The sequence below is a fragment of the Oreochromis niloticus genome, linkage group LG10 (assembly GCF_001858045.2).
Source record: "Oreochromis niloticus isolate F11D_XX linkage group LG10, O_niloticus_UMD_NMBU, whole genome shotgun sequence".
In the NCBI taxonomy this organism is placed as follows: domain Eukaryota; kingdom Metazoa; phylum Chordata; class Actinopteri; order Cichliformes; family Cichlidae; genus Oreochromis; species Oreochromis niloticus.
In genome coordinates, this window is record NC_031975.2 from 22,905,245 (window position 1) to 22,920,348 (window position 15,104).

Sequence of the window (15,104 nt, forward strand, 5' to 3'; positions counted from 1 at the left end):
CCATTAATTTTGTTCCCTACCTATCCAATTTCCTTATATTGTTTTAAAGACACTGCACACCATGCTTAGATATGCTAAGTTTTCAGCTAAAACCTCTTTAAGAATCACCTTGTTGCTGCCTAAATGCTATTCTATGCCTTTATAACTGCGTTAGCGTTGGAATTTTGCATGTATTAAATTGAAGAAATGGGAAAAAAATATGTGCTTTGTCACAGTTAGTAAAAAAGTGCCTAAAGATACAATGTAAAATTGGTTCTTTGCCGAGTTCTCTCTTCTGTGTAGACACAACACTGGTTCATCCCATTAGTTAGGTGCATTTTTATGCTTTTAATGATTCATAGGTCAGTGTTAAGTAGCTTCTGAAAATCATAAGGAACAAGGACTGGACTGGAAATGAGTAAAAAAGCAGCCAGTGTCCAAGGAAAACCATCCAGAGAACTACTGCTCAAGAGCACTTTATTCAGGCTCTAAACTCTCTTCTAAACCCAGTTATTGCAGTCACATGTCAGCCATTGTTGTTGTTGATGTTTGGTTTATCTTTTCATATACAGAGACGGTTTAGGTCGGCAGCACTTTGTCAGATATTTTTTTAACAGTTTTATTTTTGTTCCTATTTATGAAGAAGCTCCTTTTTTAGGGATATGATAAATACTTAGACACAGCTCAAGAAACTATACATCTCTCTGAGCTCATAAAGCCAAATGTGCATTGACGGATGAGTCATCTATTAATTCTTAAGGATAATATTTATAATTTAAAATAGCTGAGATTTGTTTTGTGTGTGTGCGTGCGTGCGTGTGTGTGTGTGTGTGAGTGCATTACATAACTTTCTTCCACACAGTAATGCTGTATCACTGTGACAGAACTGGCAGGTGAAGAAGGTTCAATCCCCGCGATCTCCTCTCCGAGGCGCAGTAATCTAGCGTTTGTCAGAGTAGGAAGTGCAGTTTGCGGTAACAGTGAATTGAAAGTACGCCATAAATATGGCGCCAAAAGAGTTTTCAAGCTGATGATAAGAGCTGATTTTTCTCCTTCTGTGTGTTGTCTTTTTTTCTTTTTTCTTTCCCGGGGGGTGGGAGGGAGAGGGCTTGCAAGAGAAGACCCGCCTGTGCATTTGTGTAGAGCGGTGTGCACGTACACAGCACCGGGCAGAGGAGTGGAAGCGAGGCAAGGCACCGGAGCAAGTGAAGAAGACGAGGAGGAGAGAGCGCTGTGTTTTATTTTTGAAGGAAGGGGACGTTGCGAAACTGGCTTGCAATCTTTACTGACTCATCGCTTGGAAATAAAGCAGACCCTTTTTTCTTTTTCTTTATTTCTTTTTCTTTTTAAATCCTCGCTTCTCCTCCTGCTCCTCCTCCCGTGCGGCTGGCACCGGAGAGGAAAACAGTCGGATTTTGACACCACGTTTGGGGCTGCCTTTTGCAAAATGCGACACGCTTTCCTGTGAGCGCTATGTTGTGCGCACCTCGCAGCCCGCTACGCCGTGAACGGTAGCAGGACCGGCCGCTGCACCCGCTCCGTTTGTTATTGACTTGTGGAGGCTGTATCTCATCCTGGCTGCCACTTTTTTTGGCTGGGGGGGGATTTTTATTTCGGATTTGGACTCGGTCGTAGGTCTTTGCAGAGCTGACGCGCTGTCAACACACCGAGAGGTGAGGTGAGGTGAGGTGAGGGGAGGGGAAGGGACAGTCCTGTCACCCAGCGTGGACCAGGAGCCAGCTTTTTTAGCTGCACTGCTAACAGCCTGCCAGGGCACCGAGTGGGCACGCTGAATTAGTCCTAAACCGCCTCCGCTGTTGAACTACATGTGCCTGGCTCCCAATGATCTCCTAATCTCTGGGAATCGCCCGCCGTCCAGGACTGAGGACGTCTCTGTACCCGAAGCAGACAGCGATCAAGGTAAAACAAGAAATAACGCTGATTTTATAAAAATATATATATATAAATAAATAAAAGTAGAAGAAAATAAAAGCAAACAAACATCCGAAGTCCACTTTGCTGCTGCTGCTAGTGCTATATCAGAGCTAGGCTAGCAGCTGTGTACGGACTTTCTCGCAGTGGACTTGTGAGTCAGTCGCGGCTGTGGCGCTCCGCCACTGAGCGTGCAAACTGGTCTTGGAGAGGTGGCGATGTTGTGGGTGAGGCGTGGGGATATGCGCTTTATGTGTTGCAGTGAAGAGAAGACAAACAGCCCCTTTGAAAGCAGAGCCGGTGCGCTCACTGCAGGGACATGAAATTAACCGGGGAAACTCGGGCCATGTTGTTGTGCTTGAAAAATGTGACGTGAACGAGCCAGCTCCCCCCGTGGGAATCAAAAGTGTGCGAGCTGGTTACTTGGAGCGTATCCAAGAGTGTGGTTATTGTTATTATTATATATTTATATATTTTTTGTGCGTAATTGTTCGCGGCAGTGAGGTGAGTCGTGTGGGATATTTTAAATATAAACAAGGGGAAAAAAACTTGCGGGGGTGTTGAGGGTCGCACACATGGAGAGGCGCATGAGGTGAAGTTGTGAAGAGAGGAGGAGGGATGGGGTGGGGTTGGGGTGTTGGTGGCACCAAACAATTTGCAGGCCCTGGGGATTTGCAGGTTTCTTCACTGCTCGGTAAATGGAGGGAGGGGGGTTCGGGCAAAAGAGACCAGCGGAAGCTGTACTGCTTTTAGGAAGGCTGGGCACGCAAGCATACACACATCAAGGAATTAGAGCAACTTCTCTCTGCCCCCTTCACCCCATCCCCCTTCCTCCTGCTTCGTGCTGTGCTGATCTAGCTGGCGTTAGAAAAGGGGGGGGGGCTGTTGTTTACCTCTAAGTCAGAGCTCTCTCTGTGTGTATATGAGTGTGGCAGATGCATTCATACCTGGAGGGGGGAAACAACAACACCACCAGGACATGACACGTGGATGCAGATGGTGATGCTGCAAGTCAGATGTCTGCAGGATTAATGGGTTAGAACTGGGGCATTTGCCTCCTGTGTGATTTTTTTTTTTTTTTTTTTTTAATTTTTTTTAGCAGAGCTCTGTGGCCACCTACTCTTCAACATTTGCCTGGAGAACCTCCAAAGAACACAAATATATCTGCCTATTAGTGCTAATTATTAACAGATGGAGCAATTTATCAATTTTTTTTTTTTTTTTTAGTTCAGAAAGGCTGAAGTGGCTCTAGCGTTGAATCAATTTAGCTTGAATTGTCTGGAGAATTGTTAAATGTTCCCAGTTGTGACAGCCTTCCCTCCCACCGTACCCTTCCTCACACACACATACACATGTGCATCATCGTCATCATCATGATCGCCACTTGCAAGCAAGACCTATGCACATATGCCAACAACTCCACGTGCTTCATGCCTACTCTGATCCTCAAGTACGGCTGCAGGTAGCGATTGCACAGATGCGCACACATACATGCCTTCACCTCAGATTGTCTTCCTCACACAAACACAGACACACAAGCGTCCTCCTCCCGCTGGGTATGAAACCGGAGATGAGTCACGGTGTGTGGGGGTATAACAGCTCTCTCTCTATCCCTCTATCCCCTTCTTAATTTTTTTTTCATATCTTTTTCTGATGCAGTGCTATCTTGTTCTCACTCATGCTCATTTCTCTCCCGCTCTCCACCTTCCCTCCCTCGGGTCTCTCTTCGCTCGCCTAGAGACAGTGGTTGTTTACAAAATCAGCGAATGGGGATGAGTGCTGTTGTTATTTTGCTTCCACATTTTTGATGACAGCCCTCCAGCCAGTCATCTGTATTTCAATTGCTTCTTCATCTTCCATTGCTCCACCTCATTCAACTCTTCCTCTCTTTCTGTACTCCATCCACTCTCTTGTGCCTTTCTCCACCAACTTATCCATCCATCATCCATCCATCGATCCATCCATCGTACCACCTCTCCCTTCACACTATGTCATTTGCAGACCTTTTAAGCCTCACATGCGCCCGTACTCACACGTGTGTCTAGGCGTGGGTGTAGTGTTGCGTGTGTGTCTGTGAGTATTAGTGTCTGCTGCGTTAAGCGCTCCGCTCTGATTGGCTGGAAAAGGGGGTAAGGTCCCCCACGTGGTGTGTTGTATCGCATTAGCTGGCTACGTAGGTGATGATGAGGAGGAGGAGGAGAGATGTTGTTCATGAATGGACGGCTGACGTCACTTAAACCGTACCCTCAATCCGTCACACACACACACAAATGGATGTTTTTACGCACATCGCTGATGAAGGCGGCGGAAGCGTGTATAGTTTTTGTTGTTGTTGTTGTTGTTGTTTTGGGTTTTTCTTTTAAGAGTTAGATTTGGAGATTTGTCGTATAGGAAGGATGGGAACCAGCTAAGCGTGTGTGTGTGTGTATGGCTGCCTTCAGGCGTGTTGGCTAGCTGTCATGTTCATAGCTCTCTGCTCTGATCTGCTTAGTAACCAACTAACTAACCCAGCATCATGTGGGCTACTAGCTGAGGAGGATTTGTGTGTGTGTGTGTGTGTGTGTGTGTGTCACAATACTGTAACTGTTCAGCTGAAATTTCTTGCTGTTTGAGATGATTAAACATTCTTAATTTTGTTATTATTATTGTTACTTTTTATTTCCTACATACTTTTTCACTTTTTCACAGCACTATTTATGTATTTGCCCCCTTCCTGATTTCTTAGTTTTTGCATACTTGTCACATTCAAATGTTTATCATTAGACAAAGATCAGAGTAAATGCAAAATGCGGTTTTTCAATGGTGATTTAATTTATTAAGGGATAAAAAAGGTTATTCGAAACCTACCCCGTGTAAAAATGTGATTGCCCCCTAAACCTAATAACTGGTTGTGCCATCGCCACCCTTGGCAGCATAAATTGCAATCATGCGTTTGAGATACTCACCAATGATAGTCTTTTACATCACCGCGGAGGAATTTTGGCACACTCTTCTTTCCAGAGTTATTGGAGGGTTTTTCAGCATGAACAGCCTGTCTAAGGTCATGCCCAAGCATCTCAATTAGATTTAAGTCTGGACTTTGACTAGGCTGCTCCAAAACATTCATTTTGTTTCTTTTGTTTTTTTGAGACATTCAGAGGTGAACTTGCTGCTGTGATCATCAGTTACAGCAAAGTGTCCAGGTCCTGAAGCAGCAAAGCAGCCCCACACCATCACACTACTGCCACCATGTTTGACTGTTGATATGACCTGACCTTAACTGAGGCAAATAAGACCAGCAGTCCTTTAGATGTTGTTTGGGTTCTTTTATGACAACCTGGATGAGTCGTTGATGAGCTCTTTTGGTAGGTGGACCATTACTGGGAAGGTAATACCAGTGTTTACTGTCACTGTGGTTTATTGAAGTAATAAAGTCTTAGAAATGCTCAACAGGTCTGGCACTAAGACTGGCAGCTGCTTGTAAAGTTGAACTCAGCTTCCCAAAAAAATATGGTTAATCAGTTTTTTCAGGATTTAATATGAGGAGGGGGGTAATTAATTTTGGATAACTCAGGTTTGGATAACTCTTAATAAATGAAATCAGCATTTACAAGGTGTATTTGCCTGGATTGTCTTTGTAGAATATTAAAATGTGTCTGATGATGGCAAATTTAAGACACATTCAAGTGTGACAAATATGCTAAAAAAATCAGGAGAGTTGAAAATACTTTTAACAACAAAAACTTTAATCTTTTATTCAGAATAAATTCATATGTGGAGTTGCCATTAGTTCGATTACAGTTTAGCTTAGTTCAGTTTGTGTTAATTAGTTTGTCTTGCACAGATTTTTGTCGTGTCTTAGAGGTTTTGCAACACGAAACCAACCATGTGTTGGCTTAAATGCCGCAGGCATGTTTTTATGCATTACCCTGATGTGTTCTGTCAGTGTTTGCTCGAAGCAGATGACCCCGCTGTGGCCTAGAACCTCATTAGCGGCTTCTTGTGCTTGTGCATGCGCGCACATGCTAACCTGCTGTTCTGTGAGCAGGAGATGACGTCAGACTTCAAGGGGAGAGGGGGTGTTTTCATTTTTACATTTTTTTTCTTGTGTCACTGTGAGTCAGCCTTGTTATTAAGGGATAATTGCAAAGTCTGCACACCTGCACAGAACACTGGCGAGGAGGAAAATGTGGAACATATTTCAAGAGAAGACTTTTGCAGGAGTAATTGGAATGTGCTTAATAACTGTTTGGTCTGCAAAACCTGTCCCTTGTTGACTGAATGAGAGCAGTGGATGTTGTGGTACACCAGATGGTTTTTCAGAAAAATTAATGATGCTTTTTTTTTTTTTTTTTTTGTTACAGTTTACAGGAAAGCCTTTTCGAACTACACTGGTTGCTGATTATATCATTAACAGTATTGGGGCTGGGAGCAATATGGGGAAAAAATCTTGTTATTATAATTTTTTCATAACAGTGAAATGACTATTTCTGTCAAACTTAAAAGTTCCTCGTTATTTCTAAGGTCAGTTTTAGTTGAAATGTTATTGATATGCTGGCAGACACTATAATTTTTTTTGTTTGTTTGTGTTGTTTGGTTTTTTTGCCCTGGATGTCTTTTCCGATGCGGCTCCAAAAGGATTTGTGACAGATTGAACCTGGGATCTTTGCTTGTTTGGAAAATTTGTGTGGAACCACAGATGTAGGTCTGACAGGTTGAAAGCTTCAAGTATTACGGGAGAACACAAACAAAATTGAAAACTTAATTATTTGATTAGTTTAAAATAAGCAAAGCAGGTAATTTTAAGAAACATTCACATGTAAACAAAGGAGAAAATAAGCAAAAATGAGCTATTCATTCAGCTTTGGTCCTCTTATGGCAGGACTGTCTCAATGAAGTGTGCAGTCAGGATTATATATGGACTAGATGTGCGACCGGATCACAGATATGATGTTGGGGTGTCTGTTGGGGTGTCGCTCGCACTCCTGACATACTTGCATACTGTGTACAGCTGCAATGGCCCAAACATTAGCATGTGTGCTGCTGCTCGATGCATTAGTCTAACCTGTTGTGCCTCTAACTCTATACCCATCACATCAATGTTTCAGCACTGTGCTGCTCTCGTTGTCATTGGCCTTTCGTGTTGTCTGTCAAAACATGGTTGGAATGACTTCTGTCGACTTTATATTGGCCACGTCTCATGTTGCTATTGAGTAAAGCTAGTTCACTATAATTATTTTTATAGCGGTATCGCCCAGGAATTAGCACATATTGCTTCATCTTTTTTTTCTGGTGCTGTAAACCAGCCCAAAGTTTCAAATGATGAGGGATTATGCTAGTGTTTCCCACAGAACTGCTGCAGTAGCAAAGCAGGGCATGCACGCTTGTGTATGCACACGAAAGAAAGCTCACCCACCCTTTATTAACCGAAGTAATATATAATCCCATATATGCTTTTTCAGAATAAATAGCAGAGAACAAAAATAATCTGTTGCAATAAGTTCCTCATCCTACAGACAGACTTCAGTGCTATCCTCTTGGACTGCAGCTGGTGGAGGTAGTCCTTGCTCTACTCTGTAGCCTCAGAGGACGACAGAGTAGCAGCACTAGCTGTCAACCTGCTGCAGGCTCTGGTTAGGGTGACCCTCTTGCTCACAGTGGATCTCCAGAGGAGTATATCATGGCCAGCTGAAGGCCAAGAAGGTAGAATTAGAGTTTGTCTGAGGGGCCACTGCTGCATGCAGCGACTGAACTGTCAAAATAACAGCAAGGGTATTTAGCAAAACCTATTCGAGTGGCCCTGAATTTACACAGGCAGCAGATATCCTTAAGATATCTTCAGGCACACAACTTTGACTATGAGAAGCCTCATCTATTTAATGTTCAGACTTTTTGTTTAGGAGGGGCAGCCAATTAGCTTAAAGGGAGGGTTACATGGTGCTGTACCAAGGCCTAATTTAATGAGGATTATTTTGATCTGTAAATTATGCAAACTAACTCGAGGCAAGTGAAAATGGGGATAATAGGACCCTTTTAACTACATCAGCCGTACTAAGAGATGCATATTATATGTACATATGTTTAAGTAATATAGTATATCTGTGAAATATTTAAGTTAGTTTTAAGCACACTTTTAGTTTCTTCAATGTGATGATTCTTTCAAAGACTTTGAAGCTGCTGTTTTAAAAAAAAAAACAACTTTGATTCTTTTAACTTGGTGGTAAAAATGGAGGCGAACCCCACTGTTGTAGAGTCTCAGGTGACTTGTGCACAAAGTTAAAAATGTATGAAGCAGAAACATTTAAAATGTGTTATTATGCCTCAGACACATTTTCCCTTTTCTTCCTGGTTTGCTGGCTTATTCTCTTCTCTCTCTACCTCCTACTCTTATTTCCAGGGGAAAAAATAAAAATAAAAGTCTGGTTGTAAGCACATTGATGGACAGGCTGACAGATGCCGCCTGAGCTCCTGATGGGAAGAGTTTCAGGAGTATGTATGTGTATGTTTGTGTGCTGAGCAAGGGGAGTAAACAACAGATAGAAACAGTATGTCAGGCCTTCCTTTGCTGTAGGAACGCACGGTGATACGAGAGGAAAATGAGCCTTTAATTTACTGCACTTATTTGTATTTAATGTACGTGTGTTGAAATGCTAAATGTGTGTTTTGAACTGCCAGAAATTAGGATAAACTTAAAGGAGAGGCAGAACAAAGGTGATGAGTTGTTGAGGAGGTAGTTGAAGAGGGCGATAGAGGGAGGAGAAAGGTAGTAATAGATGAAAGACAAGGTGTAGGGTAAAGGATGGGAGGTGCAGGTAGTCGGGGTCACTAGAGGGTGAAGGGCAGAATGCTCATCCTCAATCTCTGTCCTTGTCGTCCCTCCTTCCAGAGGCTAATGAACTCCCGATGGCAGTGGAGACGGGGGCTCTGGATCAGCCTTCCATCTCTGTGTTTCTCCCTCCCTCCCACCTTCCCTCCTCCCACCTGTCGTCCCCTTTTGCTCTTTCTCCTCCCGGGTTTTTGGCAGAGCCCGAGCCTCCCTGGCTCCGATTCACCTTCTTTATTGTTTGTCAGCAGATTTTAGGAGATGGAGCGGGAGGCTTAGTTAGAAAATGATTTGGACCTCAGCCTCGTTCCCGCTTTTTTTTTTTTTTTTTAATTCCCTTTCATTCTCTCTCCTATCTTTCTGTTTTTCGCTCACTCATCCCTGCTCCCATAATGCAGCGGCAGCAGCAGGAGCAGTGGCAGCATCAATAAATATTGTGTTAATGTTCTGGTGGCTGGAGCCAGCAAGGTGATAAAGGAAATCTATTTGATTTCTGCGGCTCTTTTGTTTGGCCCAACGCCTCTCAGGTTTGTGTGCATATATGTGCGTGCACATTTGGTGTAGCAGCGTTAAATGTGTGTAAAGGTTTTTCTCTTTTGCTCCATTTATTCCCTCTTCATAATGCAAGCGCACTTCCTCTCTTCTGCTGCCGTCCTCAGAATTTCCTTATATAGTTTATTTAACTAACTATTTCACTGAGACAGATTCCCTTAAGGATTTAACTGCTTCTTTATAGCTAGCATGAGGATTGTACTTAGAGACAGACACTGTCGAGGGAAGCTGCTTGAGGTAGTGATATGCATAAAGTAAACTAGTTTGTATGTGCGTATTGCTGCAAGGTATAAATGAGATCAAAGGCTTCAGGTATGGTGTGTCTGTCAGGCAGCTATTTTTAGACTGTCGCTATTGTGTAAGGTATTCCTAGAAAGCATTTTATAACCCTACCTACTTTGTCAACACTGCAGTGCTGGCCAATTATTGATTTACGTGGGCGTGATTGTCTGATTCTGATTCTGATATGTTCACTTGTACAAGCCCGTTTTGCTATTTTTGGTTGTAATCCTAAGGATGTAAACAAAGCAGTTTGTAACTCTTACACATCTCCCTCCATGAGCCCCGTCCCATCTGGGAATGCCTGTACTTCCACGTATGTGTCATATAATTGCTTCTACGGCCGAATTTGATCGCACAGTCTTTCCTCAAGCTTGTCCATTTTGAAAATAGCTGTGGTGGCAATGGCAAATGCACAGTGTTACCAATAATGAGAGTTGTACAAGCTGCCAAAAGAGCACCAAAGCACAGCTTGCGTCAGTGGATGTGATGTCATTTTTGTGAGAGATTGCTTTCAGTTTGGTGTGTTTTACGTGATGTGTATTTTTATATTTGACTAGGCAAGCACTGCTCGTCTTGCTTACCCTGCTTGCCCTGATGGAATGCCACTGCACCCACCACAGGTGGGTTCTTATAATGAAGGTCAGCGGTCCCCAACCCCCGGGCCACAGACCGGTACCGGTCCGTCAGTCGTTTGGTGCCGGGCCGCGACAGTTGAGGCTTGGGTGTGAAATTTATGGTTTTCAGGGTTTTTATCGTTAACCCTTTTTCCCTGGGTCTTTTCCCGTGTTGTAGTTTCGTATCTTATTTTGAAAGAAACATTTAAGCGTTACCATAGTGACCAGAGAGCATTAAGGAGCAGAGAGGAGGATGTTACACTCAATGTTGTTGGCGCATTTCAGGAGGACGCTGCTAATAAAGTTACACAATTACACAGCGAATTCGTGTTTTTTTTAATTATATTTACAAACTACCAGTTTTTGTCTTGGTCGTATCATTTTATTTTGTTGTATTTATCTGCGTCAGCTTATATTGTCTGACATTAAACCGGTCCGTGGCACAAAAAAGGTTGGGGACCGCTGATGTAGGTGGTATCCTGTTATGTGACAATGCCTCAAGGGCATATAATTTGGTCAGGGTACGAAAATAAATCAGCGTGCAATAGACATCAATTCTCAAAAGCTGATATATTGATCAAGTCGCCTGAGTCTATAAATTACTGAAGCTGCTTTTCTTATTGCTGCCAAAGTACATTCAACCAGTGGATTGGTACATGTCAGTGGAGGAAAAAGGGAAAGGAAAAAATCATAATAACAAAAAAATAAAGTTACTAATAAAGCACCTAAATCGTAATCGTGAAATGGAAACAATATTCCTTTCGAAGCCTTTACAAACTGTCGTTTCTAGCATCGTTAACGTTCTTCATTTAAACCATGCTACTGCTGGCAGGGGTCTTTGTCTTTTGCCTCTCTCTTATGTTACGCTTCACTTAGGGAAGCTTTGCTCCCCTGAGAGCAATACCAGAAAACTAATTCACTTTACGGAGACAACAGTCTTCTGTATTTGACATGAGTAGCAAGTTTCCTTCCATTCGGCGGATCCCCACGGAGCGTTCAGCGGGAGGGGGGGACCACGGGGGAGAGGGCTGATGGGAATGGTGATGGTGATATCAGCATCAGAGAGTGACTCATGACTGCTCTTAAGTGGCTCTGAGCCTTCCAGTCAGTTAGATGTGAAAGGGTGGGGGTGTCTATTACCGAGTGAGGTCGTGAGCGCATGAAGTTTCCGGCTGAGATGTTGAGTACAGCTGTGAGCTGCGGTTTGTTTTTTTTCACTTCAGGTTTATTGGTGGTTTTCTACCTTTGTGATGGAGCTCTCACTGTATCAGTGGGTTGCAGTATACAGCAGCCTGTGTTAAAAAATGTATTGAATAACTGATCCACAACTTATTCCTTTTTTTGTTGAAATGCTGAAGGCTAGTTTCTTAGATATCCTAAACCCAGAATATACGTCTATCTCCAAGAGCTGAAAGTTAGCAGCACCATTTTAGCAGAGTTATACCATAATATTAAAGCAGCTTTTAGATGTTGCCTTCACATGACCTTCTCACCACCATAAAACCCTGGAAAGAGTACAGACTGCACAAACACAAGGAGTCCAACTCAACTCCTAGAGGATGGAGGAGTAAAATCTAGTTCCCTGTCACTGTTTATACAGGATGCTTTTGGTCACATTATTGAGTTTGGGCCACCAAAGGAAGTGAAGCATGAGCCTGTGCACAGTCTGCGCGGACAGCTGTATTGATTACGGCAGAAGCGTACGTATCTGTTCCTTCTGACGTGTGAGGATGGACAAATGAAAAACTTGCTTTAAATACCTCATGTGTTGACAGTCCATGATAGTCTGCAGCCATGCTAGCAGCTATTTGAGGCTTTGCTTACACATACACGCGCAAGGCAGTACTTTAGGTTCAATGCTTAGCGTTTGTCATATCCCAAAATACTGGATGTTTTGAACTGACAGTGATACTAGTTAAAAAGTTAGGGGGTAGCCAAAGGGCTTGCATGAAGATTTGTTGAAATGTTACTGAGATACACTCAATTGGCAAATTTCTAATTAGCCAATCACACGATAGCAACAAAGATGACTTAAGTGATGGCATGGTTGTTGGTGCCAGAATTGGCTGGTCTTGGCATTTCAGAAACAGCTCATCTACTGTTACTTTCCCCACAACTGTCACTAGGGTTTACAGAGAATGGTCTGAAAAATAGAAAAAGTCCATCAACTGGGCGATGTTGATGCCAGAAGTCAGAGGGGAATGGCTGGATTGTTTGAAGGTGATAAGAAGGCAATGGTAACTCAGTAACTGCTGCACAGAAGAGCATCTTCGAACACATAAGAGATCGAACCTTGAAGCAGATGTGCTACAGCAGCAGGAGACCACACCAGGTGCCACTCCTGTAAGCTCAAAAGAGAAAAAGGAGGCTATAATTTACATTGGCTGACCAAAAGTAGACAAGAGAAGTCTGGAAAAAGGTTGCCTGGTCTGATGAGTGTTAATTTCTGCTGCAGCATTCAGATAGTAGGGCTAGAATTTAGTGTAACCATAGTGTAACCATGTTTTGATGGCAGCTTCCAGCTGGATAGCACACCATGTCACAAAGCTTAAATCATCTCAAACTGGTTTCTTGAAAAGGACAAAGAGTTCACTGTACTCATATGGCCTCCACAGTCATGAGCTCTCAATCCAGTGGAGCACTTTTAGGAACTTTTCATCATGGACCAGAATTTCTGAGGAATGTTTCCAGCACCTTGTTGAGTCTGTGCCACGCAGAATAAACTACTACCAAAGACCGTAGGCGCACCATCCTTCCAGAATCATGAATGCCTACACAAAATTTTCGTGGCAGCTTTTCTCAGGACCAAAATTGAAATGTTCCCTCTGAATGTTTACTTGATAAATTTCTTTTTTGATCAATCATCAATCATTTGCAACAAATTTACCGTATGCGCCGGAACAGAATTGCTGCATTACACTTCCTTGATGGTCTAAACTAGAATAGCTTCCAGTTATATTTTTCACACAGTGATGCCATTGAGTCCCCATGTTTGCCAAGATTATCAACATCTTAATGCCAGATAAATCACAGATGGGAGTGACACGTCCAAATAAAAGAACTACGCACAAAACTTGTTCCAACCCGTAGCACTTCATCTAAACAGAACACCAAAAAACCCCTCGCCTCTTTCTCTTGAAGTGTCAGTGTTGAAAGCTGGATCGCAGCCTAATACACTTAGCACGAGAAACGTGCGCGTGTTTTGCTACCTTTCATGTTGCGATGTGCGAGTTAGTCGCCGCCTCCTTTCTGGCACACCTGTTAGCATGAACCTGATGAAGATGTTTGATGTGTGTGTGTTTTTTCTCTTCTCCCCCCCTTTTTTTTCATCAAGCACATACGTCTCTGTGTGTATGCACACACGTTTGATGTTGAGGTAAATACTTGATACCCAACATCACACACTTGTACACACCCACTCTGACATTTTGATTCTTTCAGCTCATTCACAACAGTTGCCCTATTTCTCCATCTCTGTCTCTCTCTCTCTGTCTCATCTATCTGTCTCTTTTTCTCTCCCTGGTCTCCCCGCCTCACTTTATGAATCTTTGTGATTCCTTTCTTTGGTGCTCTTTCTCTCTGTACCTGTCAAACTCTCTTTTTCCTACCTTGTCTCCAGTGACTGTCCAAAAATAGCTCTGTGTGTGTGTGTGTGTGTGTGTGTGGGTGGGTGGATGAGAGACGGGCTGGGGAGAGTGAAAATAGATTTGGATGTGTGTGAGTGTAAGCGTCGCAGTCTTCCCTGCGTGCCCCCTAGCAGTTGTTGTCTTGCTTGTACATGCAGCATTAGCTCTGCACAGGAACACACACTTCATTAATTTTCCTGTCCATCACATGTCATTTTTTTTTACCCCCCCCCCCACACACACACACACCCATGAAGGACAGGAAATAGTCAGTATTGATGAGGTGATCAGTAAACAGGGTTTGAACAGAGGATTTAAAGTGAGAAAAGGTGGAATTTACCAAAAAAAACCCAAAAACTTGAGGATATAGAGAGCAGCAGCGAAGGAGATTGGATACTGTGATGGAAAGAAATGATAAGGTTAGAGGTGGAAAAGTGAGTGATGGAAAGAAAGCGAGTAAAAGAAAAAAGAAGGAAGAGAAGAAAGTCGTAAGGGGGCGGAGGGGGGCGCAGCTCGGCGTCCTCCAGGTTTGGATGTTGCCAAAGGCTTTTAAGATTTTTTTTTTTTTTTTTTTTTAGGCTCTTTGTTCCCCAGGCAGGCAGGTCTTTACTCTGTTCAATCAAGCTACACACAACATTAGGATCATAGCGAAAGAGAGACACAAATAAACACACACATTAAATGCACAAATACACAAATCCTCTCCCGCACGCACAGGGAGCACTGCCTCAGAGAGATGGCTTGTTATGAAGCAATTTATATGCAAGGATTCTTTATCAAACTGACTGACCTCTGGCAACTCGAGGAGTGCTGAGCACCGGCCAACTGTTTGTGTTTGTGTGTCTGTGTGCGCGTGTGTGCGCTGAATGACAGGAAGCTTTACTTCCCGGGTTTTGTTGTTGTTGATGCTTGCGTCATTTCGGCGTGTGTACGTGCGTGCAGCTGCAGAGCACCTTGCTCATTTGCACTGTTTAACTATTCATTTTTATATGCTTGTTTCTCTTTATGAATAATAAACCAGCGTGTATCCCAGCCTCTCTCTTAGGTCGTGCATATGTGCCCAGATGTTCCAGCAGTCACTTAATGTGTTTTTATTGTTGATGGATCTGTTTTCTTCTGACAGCCAGACTGCATGCTCATCTCAAGAGAGGGCTGTATCTATGTGTGTGTGTGTGTGTGTGTGTGTGTGTGTGTGTGTGTGTGTGTGTGTGTTGCTCACTGGGCTTCTACAGCTACAGTCTCTTAATAATAGATTGCCATCATGGTAACCGTTGTTGTGCTGACCTTAAGTGCTGCACAGTGCTAAAACAGACACCA

The 15,104-nt window shown here is 43.2% G+C and overlaps 1 protein-coding gene across 2 annotated transcripts in view; it reads left to right on the top strand.

The window, feature by feature from the left end:
• The first annotated feature begins 893 nt into the window (after positions 1 to 893).
• The window catches only part of jade2 (jade family PHD finger 2), a 225,473-nt gene continuing 211,262 nt past the window's right edge, over positions 894 to 15,104 (top strand). For both annotated transcript variants that reach the window (XM_005456139.4, XM_005456140.4), the window contains exon 1: positions 894 to 1,899. The gene's annotated coding sequence lies outside the window, so the exon portion shown is untranslated. The remainder of the gene's footprint in view (positions 1,900 to 15,104) is intronic.